Source organism: Peromyscus maniculatus, chromosome 14 (assembly GCF_049852395.1).
Source record: "Peromyscus maniculatus bairdii isolate BWxNUB_F1_BW_parent chromosome 14, HU_Pman_BW_mat_3.1, whole genome shotgun sequence".
Taxonomy (NCBI): domain Eukaryota; kingdom Metazoa; phylum Chordata; class Mammalia; order Rodentia; family Cricetidae; genus Peromyscus; species Peromyscus maniculatus.
In genome coordinates this window covers 50,964,974-50,979,272 of record NC_134865.1, presented here as the reverse complement: position 1 = coordinate 50,979,272, position 14,299 = coordinate 50,964,974, and the positions used below count along the sequence as shown (strand labels likewise).

Here is a 14,299-nt window from a genome sequence, read left to right as displayed (position 1 = left end):
AACTTTATTAAGTTGGAATGCAGAGCATGGCACCAAATACTTATAGTTCCAGCTACCTGGGAGACTAAGGCAGGAGGATCATTTGTGCTCAGCATTTCAAAGTCAGGTGGTGGTACAATGATGCATGCCTATAATCCTCAGTACTTAAGAAGCTGAGGCAGGGTTTTTGAGTTCAAAACCACCCTGGACTACATAATGAGACTGTGTATCAAAACATGCACAAAAACAAAATATAAAGTCAACCTCTACAAATTAGTTGGATTTCCATATATTAATCATAAATTAGAAACTATTTTTAATTCTCATCTTGCCATCTACAATAGAACAAAAAAGACTGAACTAATTAGGTACAGACCTAATAATCTGCAGGATCTATATGTTGAAAACCGTAAAACTCTCATGAACAAAATCAAATACCAAAGTAAATGAGGAGAAATGCTGTATTATAAATACTAGACACAGGCTCATAAATCACTAGACATAGGAATACACTTTAGTGGTAGGACACTTGCCCAGATGCTCAAGACCCAGTTTCAATTGGTAGCATCACAAAATTAAATATAAATTTAAAAATAACAAGACAATATCATTAAGATCAAAGATAAACCAATCCCTATCAAAATATCAACATGATGTTTTTGTGGCTATCAACAAAACTGGTCCTAGGCGTTACATGGGAAAGAAATGGAAGTAAAATAATCACAGCGAATCTGAAAAAGGATACTTGGAGTATCCACATTACCTTTGTTAAGACGTGTTTATTAAATAATCAAGACAAGGCAATATTAGTAAAAAGACAGACAAATAGATCAATAGAACGTACCAGTGTCATACTGTTTTTGACGAAAACATGGAGCATTTCATTAAGAAGTCTTTCAAGTGTCATGAACTTGTAACAAGACAAAGAAATGGTATGACTTGTATCTTTTACTTCATATTAAAAATTAATGCCCTAGAACACAAATCTAAGTGTGAAATATAAAAATATGTAACTTGTGGGAAAAGTAAAGAAAGAATCTCAGTGAGTCTGGCTAAAGCGTATTTCCTCAGCTACACCAACAGCACAGCTCAGATCCACAAAATAAACAACTGCTCATTTGGACTTCATCAAAGCTACAATGTCAACACTTCAAAAGACAGTTATTAAGACGAAAAGGTTAACAGGTCAGGAGAAAAACCTTGGCAGATTACTTATGTGACAAAAGAAAAAGGGCGATAAAGAACTAGGAAAACTTGGGCTGGGGGTGTGGCTCAGCAGTAAGGCACATGCCCAGCATAGGCAAGGCCTTCTGTTTGATTCTCTCAAGACTCACCAATGAGAAAATGTAAGTCTGGCAAGCTGGTGCATGCAATGGTCCCAGCTACTGGAGAGGCTAAGATAGGAAGATCAAAACTTGAGGAACAATTTGAACAACAGAGTAAGACAATGTCTAAAAATAAATAAATTTAAAAATAAATAAGTATATAAAAATGGGCAAAGAATTTAGTTACTTCACAAAGAGTGCAAATAAACACATGAAATAATTAGTTATAACCATCAGTTATAAGGGAACCACAATTTTAAAAATACAATGACATATTATTATATGCCTATTGGAATGGCTAGAATGAAAAAGACTGATTATACCAAGTGCTGGTAAGGATATAAAACTGCAGGAACTCTCACACATGGCTGGCAGGAAAGCAAAGTGGTCCAGCTACTCTGAAGAGACTTTCACAAGTACAAAAGGTTCCCAGGCTGCTGCGACAAAGTGCCACAAACACAAAGGCCCTTACAGCAACACATCCTTACGAATTTTTAATTCTCTAGATTAGAAGCCTGACACAGGTCTCCTGGGCTAAAATTAAGGTGTTATTAGAGCTGCTTTTTTTCTGCAGGTGCCAAAGGCTAATCCATTTTCTACCTTCTGGAAACCAAGCACATTCCTCTGCTCAGGGTCTCCTTTCTTCCATCTTCAAATACACCAGTTTTTTCATCTAGAAGCTGTCTCTACAGTTTCATCTTTTTTTTCTGACTCCATCCTTCCTCTTTCACCTTTTAAAGACTCATGATAATTAGGCCCACCTGAATAACCTCCATATGCTAATGACAGCTAAATTAAACAACCTAAATTAAACTGACATGTAACCAAATATATTCAGAGGCTCTAACCATTAGACTATCTTCAAGGGCCATTATTTTGCCTACTGAAAGCTGTTCTGCTTTTGCTGTTGTTTTGTTTCATTTTAAATACGGTTAGCTCACATTTGCTCATGTGACCCAGGATTCCCACTTGTAAGTACCCACCCTAGAGAAAGGAAAACAAAAAAACCTATCCACACAGATTTATGCCAACTTTTAAAAAAGTTAATTTATGTGTCTGGGTGTTTTGCCTGCACATGTATCTGTCTGTGCAACATGTGCATACAGTGCCTGCAGAATCCAGAAGAAGGCATCCGATCCTCTAGAGTCACAGACAGTTGTGAGCTGCCACGTGGGTGTTGGAAATTGAACCTGGGTCCTCTGGAAGAACAACCAGTGCTCTTAACCACTGAACCATCTCTCTAGCCCATTATGACAACGTTATACTCACAAGAAGTCTGAAAAAAAAAAAAAAAGTCCTTCAGCTGGTGAATGGCTGAACAAATGGTGGTACATTCCTACAAGAGAATACCATGTTCAGCAATAAACTGGAAGGAACTGGACATGCTCAGCATGGATGGAACTCAGATCTATCAGGCTAAATGAAAGAAAAGCAGAGGCGATGCTTGCTAGAGCACAGAGACACTAATACTGGCATGATAAAAATTGGCCTGGCACTTACACAAAGATGGTGTGCAAATGCATGGAGTAGTCCACACCTTTACAGAGACTTCAAGACATGGCCTGTATAAGAAGAGAAAGATCCCTGGGCAGTGGTGGAACACACCTCTGATCCCAGCACTCCGGAGGCAGAGGCCAGCCTGCTCCTCGAAGAGAGTTCCAGGACAGCCAGAGCTGTTACACAGAGAAACCCTGTCTCAAAAAACCAAAATAAGGTAACAGGAGAAGGAGGAGAAGACATCGACCCCCACCCCAATAAAACAGTTAAAGGATGCAAGAACAGAACGAAAGTAGTTAGTGAACTGAAAACCAAGACTGGTGCTGACAAAAGGCCTGAGGGGGATCTCCAGTTCAGACTTAGCTGGGCTTTCTAACAACACTCAACATCTCAAACTACCCCTCCCAAAGACCGAAGACTCTTCATGGCTTTGTGCTACACCATGGGTACAGTGGGTACATGGGTCTTTCACAAGAGGATTTAATAAGCTGTAAAAACTTCAAATGAATGGCAAAAAAAGCTAAAGACTGTTATAATTAAAATGAAATGATATCTTAAAAAGAGAAATTATAGGTGGGGAAATCATTAGTTGCCACGAGTAAGTTTGGGAGAAGGCTGACTTTTAAAAAGGACAGCACATGAAACTGTTCTGACTCTTGACTATGCCAACATATAAAATTTTAATCTTTCTTTTTTTTAAAAAAGGAAACTAATACATAATTTCTCATCCAAATGGACAGAAAATTTAAAATCTGACAATGCTAATGGTGGGTAAAGATGAGAAATCACTTCCACTCAGAGACTAAATGCAGGAATAAAAATCATTTGCTCTTAAAGTATAATCTGGCTGCAATAAGTCAAAGTTAAAAATGCACATCAACCCATTATCAACAGTTCCCTTTACAGGTGGTATACATTTTGGGTAACCACACATCTTTTTTCAGACACACACAGAATATTCATTAAGCATTGTTTGAAATATTGAAAAAAACCTTTAGATTAGGATGTGGTTTAAAAGAGGAAAAAACAGGCAGAGGGGGGGACGGACACACAATAGCCCTGCTAGCTATTTCTATGATGTGGAGAAAGTAACTCACTAATTTATTTAACAATTAGATAGGTGAGGAGCTGGGTGTGGTGGCACATGCCTGTAATGCCAGCACTCGGGAGTCAAGGCAAGAAGAGAATCAGCTTGGGGCCAGTCTGCCTTACACTAACTAGTAGGGCAGCTTGGGCTACATACAAAGCAAGATCCTGGGGAGGGAAAGGAGCCGGAATGTACAGTACGGACAGCCTAAAAGATTGATACCAAGTGAGCATGTAGCATTTAGTTCAAACTCATTGCCACTCCTTAGCACATTTCTACAAACTTCATTTTCCCGTCCCTGGAAAATTTAAAGTTTGGACTATATACACAACAGGATTACTTCCAACCTAATGATCCTGTAATTTAGTAAGTGTATAATAAAAAAGTTACATTTGCCGGGCGCACGCCTTTAATCCCAGCACTTGGGAGGCAGAGGCAGGTGGATCTCTGTGAGTTCGAGGCCAGCCTGGTCTCCAAAGTGAGTTCCAGGAAAGGCGCAAAGCTACACAGAGAAACCCTGTCTCGGGGGTGGGGTGGAGGGGGGGGGGGTGTTACATTCTAAAACATGTGTATCAAGGTACTACTTTTTCTAAACACTCTGAAATTAGGAAAACAACACAGAAATAAGACACATTAATGTACTGATACATATGTCAGACCAAATTTTTTTGGCATCTCTGTGATGAGATTTTTTTTCCAAAACATTTCCAACATATTGTTGATTGTAGCATACATGAAAATAACACATGGGTTTTACCTGTGGAAAAATTATAGGTGATAATCTCACAAAGAATAGGCTAAATACTATCATATTCTATCATATTGAATTTTTTTGTAAGTCTGATTGTTGTGACAGTTAAATATGTGTTAACTTGGGTCAAATTTAAGTGTAGATGTTCAGTGTAGAAGGTAATCTACAGTTGTGGTTAACATATATGATCAACTGACTTTAAGGAGATTATCCTCAATTATGTTTTTTTTTTTTAATTTATGTGTTTTTACTCTGTGTGCATTCGTGTTTTGCCATTGGTTTTGGGGCCTCTGGAACTCCAGTTATAGATAGTTGTGAGCGGTCCTGTGTGTGCCGGGAATGGAACCCATGTCCTCTGGAAGAGCAGCCAGTGCTCTTAACTGCTGCTGGGCCATCTCTTCAACCACAAGTCTGAGATTTTTAATCAGACCACAATACAGGGAGTTAGAGGGAGGGCTCAGCAGCTATGAGTCCATACTGCTCAGCAGAGGACCCAAGTTATGTTCCCAGCACCAACAATGGGAGGTTCCCAAGAGCCTGTAACTCCAGATCTAGGAGGGGCCAATGCCTTTGGTGTCCACTGACACATGCACTCACATGGAAACACCACCCCCCAATACATACATAATTTGAAATAAAAATTTTTTAAAAAAAATCACAATTCAGAAGAAGATATGGATAGATAAACCACTGTTATACTTTGGATAGCCCTCAGGTGTAATTATATTAAGCCTTCATCTATTTTAACATTCTAAAACAAATTTAGCACTATGAGTCTACCTTTACTTGACAAATTCAAGGTGATAACTTTTAGTCGTTCGTGGCAAAATCAATTTTAAAGATTATGCATCTCCTCATATTTTTGTCTGTTTTACCTACAAAGCTCTTTAAATTTTAATGGTAGCCTGATATAACAGTTTAGAATGACTTTTAAAACAAGAAATCGTGTCCAAAGGAATCCCATAAAAAACAGTTCATATTCAAGAAAAGAGTATTTAGTAATTTTCATTACCACCAATACTTATACTTCAAAGACACTAACACATCGCATAATTTGTCCATGTTGCAAAATTTAACAGGTTATTAATTTCTGGCATAATTTAAAAGGATAATTAGAATACTATCATTAAAACATGATAGTGCCCTATTAAAACGAGAAATACCTTGCACCTTGTCCGCTAAATCAAAACTTTGGAATTCTTGGTACAACTAGCTTTCCGAATCTAAATTCTTAAAACTCTAAAGACACAACTCACTACTTGTAAAAAAAAAAAAAAAAAAAAACCAACACAAAACAAAAAACCTCCTAGCTACTGCAGCCACTTTTAAAAGTGTCTTGGAAAACTTTTCGACCGAAACCTAAATTCCACACACATTACTGTGTGTCAGTCAGCTGGACAGAAGGTGAGAGCTACGCTTAGCAAGTTACATAATTTTGCCATAAAGATCGTTCTAAGCGGCTTTCCTTGAAAAGTGACTGACAACCACGTTACGTTACAGGCTTCAAAGTCCAACTCGCACCCTCCTCCCAGCAAGTTCTAAGGCACCGGGTTTTCTCCAGCAGCGGTCACAAGGAAGCAGGAACTGTTTATCTCAAGAACGCGACGAGCAGCCCAACACCAACCAGGAGCTGACTCAGGCACAGGGACGCTGGCGGCATTCCGTCTTCCCTGGGAAAGTGTTTCCCCGGCTGGTTCCCCGACCCGGCCCGGGAGTGGGGGGGAGTCCCGTCCTCCCCCTTCCCCCCCCCGGGGGGGACGACACGCCAACCCCGGGCCTGGCAGCAGCGAGGCGACTCCCTGCCGCGCCCCCCGCAACTCCGCCGGGGTGGCCGGCCGGCGATCGCGGCGAGCTGCGTCCCCGGCCCCGGGAGGGAACCGACGACCGACCCCGCGCAGGCAGCCTTTCCTCCCGGGGACAAAAGGTTGGGGCTGGCACCACCGATCGCCGTGCGGCGGGTCGGGGAGAGGGGGGTGACGAGCCCCGCCGCCCCTCCCCCGCCGCGCTCCCGGGGACCTGTTGATTAAGATCGCCCACAGCCCCGCCGCCGCGGGTCCGCCCCTTACCTCCGCGCCCGGGCAGCAGCGGCAGCGGCGGCGGCGGCGGCGGCGGCGGCCGATCCGTTCGCCCTCGTCGCTCCTCCACGCGGCCCCAGCGACAACCCGTCCGGCGGGCCGCCCTCCTCCAAACACACCGGATAAAGACTCCAGAAACTCCCGATCCCACCCCCGCCCGCACCCCCCGCCAACCCTCGGAGCCCTCAGTCCCCGCCCCCTCCCCACCGCCAGCCTCCTCCGTCGCCGCCGTCGCCAGCCAGCTCCTCCTCGAGACCGCGCGAGACCGGCACCCCGCGGCTGACGCGAGACCGCGCACGCGCCCCCCCCCCCCCGGCGGGGAGCGGGGGGGGGGGCGGGGAAAAGAACCCTCGGCGCAGCCCCGCGCGCCTATCCCGGGCCGTTCCCGGCGCAGCCCCGCCCACGGCCTGGAGAGAGGCTGGAAACGGATCGCCCAATCCTGAGCCCGCGCGGAGACAGAGCCCGCTCATTGGTCCGCTCCGGTCTCCACCCCACCCACCCCCCGCCGCCGCCGCCGCCGCCCCCGCCCCACCTCGGGCGCCCGGCCGCGCGCGCGCGCGCCCGCTAGGTCGCGCGCCTCGAACTGCGGAGCGCTCGCACTAACGGCGGAGTTTCCTTCCTCGGCCGCCTCTGCCCGAAGTCTCCTCGTCCGTGTGCGGGCGCCCTGCTCCCCCCCCCCCCCGAGGCAGACTCGGGAGCGGCTAAGGCTCGACGCCCCCCCCCACACACACACCCTCCCGGGCAGCAGACATCTCCTGAGGAAAACCAGACTCCCTCCGAAGAGATTCCTCTTGTCCTGTCAGGCACGTCAAAAATGCTCGCACTCACTTCAGAAACAACCCGTGACGCCAGCACCTGATTGGGTGTGAGTCCCACAGAACTTGCCCGATTCTGTAGACGACTTGTTTCTGAAAACCGGGAAGGAGGGCGCCCCGGGCCACAGCTGTCGTCGCAGACTTCTCCGGGAGAGGAGTGGGAGTTACCTAGGTTAGTCTGGACCCGGCGCCAGACCGTGCCGTCAGGACGTGCCCATGCCACTGCCTGGAAAGGGCGGACGCCAGAAGTGCTAGGACACTGAGGCCATGGGGAACTGGCCTCGGAGCAGACAGAAATGTGTTCTGTGCGGAAACCTCTTCTGTTGGACCAAAATCCATCGCTTCAGGGACAAGGTGTAGACAGCTCTCCCTCGATGCCTTCTTATAGGCGAGTTTGTTCCCTCCCACCGTGGTTTTTAAGCATCGTTCCCAGGATCCTCAGGCCTCTCAGTACCCTCCCGTCTTTTCACATTCTTACCCTTTCCCCCTTGTAGGCTGTGAGTGTCCTCGGGGAACACTATGTCCTCTGAATTAAGCACACCATCAGCCCAGGTGCTCAGCATCTTTTTGGAGCCCTTCCTCAAATCTTATTTGCATTCTGTTGAAGTATTTAAAGTTGCTTATTAGTGTTTTGTAAGACAGAGCCAAGGACAGAATGCTGTTACCACCAAAGACCTCGTTCCTTCTATCCAACATTCCTCAGTGGACTTTGAGTACAGTACCGACAACTTCCACATTTATGTAACTGAACCGTCTTCTTAATTCATAGTCTTCAAAAAAAAAAAAGTGAGAATTTGTGGACGACAAGTAAACTGTCTCCAGAATTCCTCGAAACTGTCAGCCATACACAAAAGGTTAGTGTGTGCTGACATTCTTTCTACATTTTTAAGTACATAAAACACAAAGTAACAAGCTTCTAGTTCCTAAAAAGCTTTTTTTTTTCTCTCTCTCTCTCTTGGAAATATTGACAGTTTGGCTAGCTTACTCTTGTGGAGGCCACTCCCAAATGAACACCCCTGCTAGGTACCTTGCCTTGCTTCCCTAGCTACTCAGTTTCCCCTGGTGTAGGCTCCACTCGGATAAAATGATGGTTACTATTAGTGTGAAATAGTAGAACAGTCGCTACTCTCAAAATATGGGAGACTGTGTTATAAACTACAAGAAAATCGTATTATTTTACCTCGTAAAGGAAGTTTCATTTTTAAAAAGAGAAGACTATGGAAACTATGAAATCTATTCTCTGGTGAATAAAACCTTTTTCAGAGCCCCCCACATCACACTAATAACTGGCCTTGTGTGAAAAAAAAACGGGGGGAGGGGTAGCTGGAAGAGTGTAAAGTATAAAAATTGCAGGCAAAGTGATTGGAGTTCTATGATGTGATGTGGGGACAAGCCTTGCTGGGCTTAAATTCTCTCGTTTGTAATATGATAGTTTTGTTTCCGATTTTATGACTGCTAGCTTCTGCAAGTGGCATCTAATGGAGAGTGTGGGAGTTAAGACAATATAACATTCATCCCCAGATGGGATAAACTAGGCCATCAGTCAGTCATTTAAACCCCTGTTTGAAGAATTGTCCGTCCTTGTCAGAATGTAGTGCACCTGCTGAGTCGCCCTGGCAAATCTCTAACTAGACATTATGGACCAATAGAGAAAGCCAAACTAAAATCTAGTGTAAGACAGAGAACAACCATAGTAAATATCCTTCCTCCTCCTTCAGCTTGATGTATGCTTATGTTATCTGCCTATGTTAGATTAGTAAACTGCCATGCTATTTTAAATTTGGGGGGACATAGTAACTTCGTATTTTAGCCTCTTGTGAAAAGTCTAAAATCTAAAACCTCAGATTTCAAGATTCTACAATGTATCATTATCTTTGAAACCCTGAACCTTGAACATTATCTCTTATTTTTGTGTTAGTAAAAGAGGAAAGAGGTTTCATAACTGAATTAGTTGCGTAAGCTCCCCCCCTTTTCCCCCCTAAAACAGGCTCTCAATATATAGGCAAGTCTAGCCTTGAACCTGCAATCCTCGGCTTCCCTAGTATTAGGAAGCAAAAAAAAAAAAAAAAAAAAAAAAAAAAGCATGTGCCGCCATAACTGTTTTTGCTTACTCATTTTTAATTGTATGAACTATATATAATGTAATTTAAAAGCAGAATGCTAAGTAAGACAGAAGTTGTAAAACAACAAATTCATTTCTGAGCTAAGAATATGAAACAGTTGCTCTCATGTAGAAGGAAAGTTCCGCTGTCTGTAGTTAGCATCACTTCATTCAGTTTAGGTCAGTACCGTTCAGTGAATTGTCCTTAAGTATTTCCTCTTTAGTTAAAAGTCTATTGAACACTCCCATGTAATAAGCATTGTGCTTTAGGAATTGCAGCAGCCGCTGGCCTCTATTCTAGAGAGTTCACAGTAAGTGGGGAGCCTGACAAGTTACACGCAATACAGTAAGAAAGCGTGGCAAGGGAAATTAAGGGACCAAAGAGAGAGAAGGTTCGTGTCAAGGGGAGCTTTATTCGCTGACTAACTGGGAGTATGTTGGGGACAGAGAGTAAACTGTAGTCTGAATACCTGCAATAATGGGAAAGTAGGTAGGAGTCGAGATTATGATCAAAGGCTGCAGAATTTGTTAGGTTGGAGGAATACGCTCAAGAGATCTACTGTACAAAATAGTGGCTATAGTTAATCATCTGTGCTATACCCGAAACAGTAAATTTCAAGGTTCTCACAAAAAAAAAAAAAAAAACCGCATGTGAGGAAATGCTAATTAGCTCCGTTTACCCAGTCTACAAATATATACATATTTGAAAACATGCTATCCATCACAAATATATGCCATTTTTCTTAATTAAATTTAAAATTAAAAACAGACAATGCACAAGTCACTTTTCACCATGTCTTACAGTCCCTGAGAAAGAGGAAACGGCTTGTTGGGGCTCACAGTTTCAGGCCATGGCGAACTATTGCCCTGGCTTGTGGGTCCATACTCATGGATGCGGGAACATGTAGTGGAACAAAGCAGCTCACATCATGTAGGACAGGAGGCAGAGCAAGAGGAAGAGAGGACGAGGGCTCTGGAAACAAGGGATGCCCTTCAAAGGCGCATGCCCGGTGGACTTCTTCCAGGCCCTACCTAGCCTGCTAGCCTAAGGTGTTCAACTGCGCTGTGTTAAGCCATTGATGAAGTCGACCTCTTTTCAGGGTTGGGCTTTGAGAGGGACACTGAGGCAGATTGTTCTTTTGGGGTAAGAGATTTATTAGAAGAGCTATTAACGCTATGGACAGACAGACAATGCCATGGCAGGGTCTCTGAGAAGTCAGGCAGACAGCATGACAGGAGCTCTGAGGAGAGCCCCCCCCCCCCCCCCCCCGTCCCCCACGAGGCACAGTGGGGGTCCTTTCTTAGAGGTCTCAGAGGAAGGTATAGGGGAAATGGGGGAGGGCACATTTAGTTAAGGTATACCCGCTTCTCAGTAGCCTTCTGATGTCTGGCAGCCTGAGCATTTAAACTTTCTTGTGGAAGTGGGAATTGAATTAGGACATCTGCTTTTCTCCTGTTATCAGGGCACCTGGGGAGTCTGTTAGGGAGTTGAGGATTCACAGACAGGCTCTAGGTAGGGAGCTTGCCATTTCCTTTACAAGGTGGGTAAGAAAAGAGGCTACTGCAGGTAGATGTGGCTTGATTAGCTCTTAGCTTGAAACCCAATACCTCCTCGATCCAATCATCCCTTAATTGTGCCCAAGCAGCTAGGGACCAAGACTTTACCACATGACCCCTTGCGGGGGGTCGGGGGGACACACATCATATTTAAAACACAACAGACATAAGCCGTTTGTCAAAATTTGAATGACAAGTATACAGAGAATAGAAGTCTGGGTTTATTATAAGAATAAAAATGAGAAATAACCTCAGTATAAGATGTTCAATATTTAGGATATAAGTCATCCGTCACACTTTCTTAGTGGCCCTGTGGCAAGCTGAGGACATTTAGCTAAATAAAGCATGCTCCATGAGAAATTTTATGCCGGAGAGAGAGGAAGTAGGTAAATTTGGAACTTTGAAATTTTTCTGATGAAGCTATCTATGTTCAAGACTGAGTTTCAAAAAAGCAAGTCAAGTCTGTTCTTAAAAGAGATTTGCAAAATTACATTTTTTTCCTCATCAATTTCCCAATCAAATTTGTTTCATTTGCATGAAAAATATCAGCTACTACTTTAGCTCATGTTAATATGTGAATGTCTATGAATAGGTCTGAGTAATACATGACCCGAGTCTTCTATTCGGAACTCGTTTGATTAAAATTTAATCCCATAACTGTTTCAAACAGTGTTTGTGTCTGGTGTGGTGGTGTGGCCTCCATGGCACAGCTGTTTGGGAAGCCAAAGTAAAGGAGATAACTTGAACCCAGAAGTTAACACCTGGGAAAGGCAGAGAGACAAGCAAAACTCCAAACAATGCCTAGCTAGTTGGGGTAAGAGCATTCTTAGTTGGTGTGAGATTCTTGGTCCCATCTCCAGCAGCAGGAATGTGATAACAGAGTTGGAACAAAAGCAACATGGAGATTACCATGTGAAAGAAGGCAGTTTTCTGGGAAAGATTGGAACCCCTTCCTTAGCCTGACGTCATCTATGAATCAAGTTTGTGTGAAACAAAGCCCCAAAATACAAGCAGGAGGGAGCAGGGCAACAAAAGACAGCTGGCCAGATGCTTCTTGAGCGCTTTCCTCTGCTCACCAGTCTACTTGGTGCTTGGGGATGCCTTTTGCTTTCTTAGTAAACCGGTTTCTGTTCCACACCTAACTAAAAGGCAGGGCCTTTTCTCTGTCTGCTCCTGGTGGCTACAAAGATTCCACCTAACAGTGCTATGCTTTTCCCTTAGAGGCCAAGAAATTTCTCCTGGAGCTCCCCTTGAGTCAGTTTCTAAATTCTTTTGTTAAGGAGACTAAGAATCCCAAAAGGGAACCCCAGTTTCCCTGGTAATAGCCAAAACAAAGCCCGGTATTTGTCCATGCTTGGTCAGTGTTTCCAGTCTTAGCTACTTTGTTAAGGTTAGGCACTGGCGTGTTTGGATCTTCATCTGGGGTTGATGTTTTCTGTTTTCTCCTCTATTTTTGTGTTTGTTTGGTTTTAATTATTTCGTGACTTATTTTATGACTGATCATTAAGATCTTCAAGAGGAACTGCATGCCACATTAGCTGAATGCCTTGTTCCTTCACAGACCCCATGCCTAAATCTGTATCAGACGGTTTTTAGGTGTCTGGTTTGCCCAGCCAGGTTGTCTTAGTCTTGGCATTCCAGTAATACTTTCTCTTCAGCGTGGCTGGGTAGCCACCTCTGCATGTTGACTTTTGAAGGCAGTAGGCCTTAAGGCCACAGTGGCCCCATGTATTGTGTCTGATTGCCATGCTTTCCAAACGATGACATCGCCCTTCCTCTTCCTGCTGCTGCTGCCAAGACCAAGGATTCTCTGCACTCTTTAAACATGGTTCTCTTCCTGTCTCGTTGGCACGTCCTTTGTTATCTGTTTTGTCTCCTCCACTGGTAAGTTCTGGGGTGTCCTAGAGTTCTGACATAGAACAGTTCACTTCTCTCTGGGTTTGAATCGCAGTTACACAACTCACCATCCAAGCAGAAGAAAGTCATGTAATTTCTCTGAGATAAAATGAAAGTGAAAAGAATAGGTCTCTTCTACACTGGTTATGAAGATTAAAGGAATTTATGTGACTAGTCTTTCTCTGTCGCACCTGCCAGCTCCCAAATAACCACTGGAGACGTCTTTTATGAAAGCTTGGCCTTAGCTTAGGCTTGTTCCTAACTAGTTCTTATAACTTAAAAGAACATGTCTTTTACTCTACGTTCTTTTATATGGCGGTTACCTTTACTCTATACTGCTCATCCTGCTTCCTCTGCATCCCGACTGGCAACTCTGCCTTTCTCCTTCCCTGAGACCTCTCTGTCCCCAGAAGTCCCATCTAACTTCTTCCCGCCTCACTATTGTTCATTCAGCTCTTTATTAAACCCATCACAGCGACACATCTTCACACAGTGTAAAGGAATATTCCACAACAAATTTATATATGTAAAGTGCTTAGAGCAGTGCCCAGATACTGTGCATTATTTTTGGTAGTTGGCTTCCTGTTTCTGTGTTACTGGGGATCAAAAGACAAGGCTATGTGCATAGGAAATTGCTCTACCATTGAAATACATCCCTGGCCCTATCATCATGTTATTATTTAGTCTTGATGATTTTATATGATCTCATGGCTTCAGATGCTATCTAATATCTAAACACACTAAACTTGTAAACTTCAAATATATGTAGTCTACAATACTACCCTAAGCTGCAGATCATTTATTCAATTGGCAACTCAGCATCTTTAGTTGAAATTCTAACAAGCATTGAAAATTTAATGTGAAAATCATTTTTGTTTAGTTTCTATGTGTCCAGGCATTCTTTCACATGTATGTAAAATCCATCATGAGATTCTGTTATATCAACCTTCAGAAGATACTCAGCCCAAACTGGGAAGACAGCTTAGGGGTAAAGGTGTTTACCACCAAGCTTGACACCCTGAGTTTGATCTCTGGGACACTTATGGGGGAGAGAGAGAACCAGCTACCACAGAGTAGTCCCCTGACCTCCACACGTTCACTGCTACACATATGCAAGGGCAGCATGCACATACACAATAAGTAAATAAGTAAATACATCTATTTGGAAAAGCTATCTAGGTTCCAATCCTGGTGTTTCCAGTGGACTCCAAACCAC

At 43.7% G+C, this 14,299-nt stretch overlaps 1 protein-coding gene and 1 long non-coding RNA gene across 11 annotated transcripts in view; one reads left to right on the top strand and one right to left on the bottom strand.

Moving 5' to 3' along the window:
* Positions 1–7,837, bottom strand: part of Pals1 (protein associated with LIN7 1, MAGUK p55 family member) — a 105,167-nt gene extending 97,330 nt beyond the window's left edge. For 2 of the 10 annotated variants that reach the window (XM_076551618.1, XM_076551622.1), the window contains exon 1: positions 7,698–7,837. The gene's annotated coding sequence lies outside the window, so the exon portion shown is untranslated. Of the gene's footprint in view, positions 1–6,705; positions 6,936–7,542 lie in introns of those variants that run through there. The other 8 variants (XM_076551617.1, XM_076551623.1, XM_076551616.1 and 5 more) reach the window with 5 other exon arrangements.
* Positions 7,838–7,935: 98 nt separating this feature from the next.
* Positions 7,936–14,299, top strand: part of LOC143268516 (uncharacterized) — a 44,299-nt gene continuing 37,935 nt past the window's right edge. The window contains exon 1 of the long non-coding RNA XR_013044583.1: positions 7,936–8,383. This is a non-coding gene — a long non-coding RNA (uncharacterized LOC143268516). The remainder of the gene's footprint in view (positions 8,384–14,299) is intronic.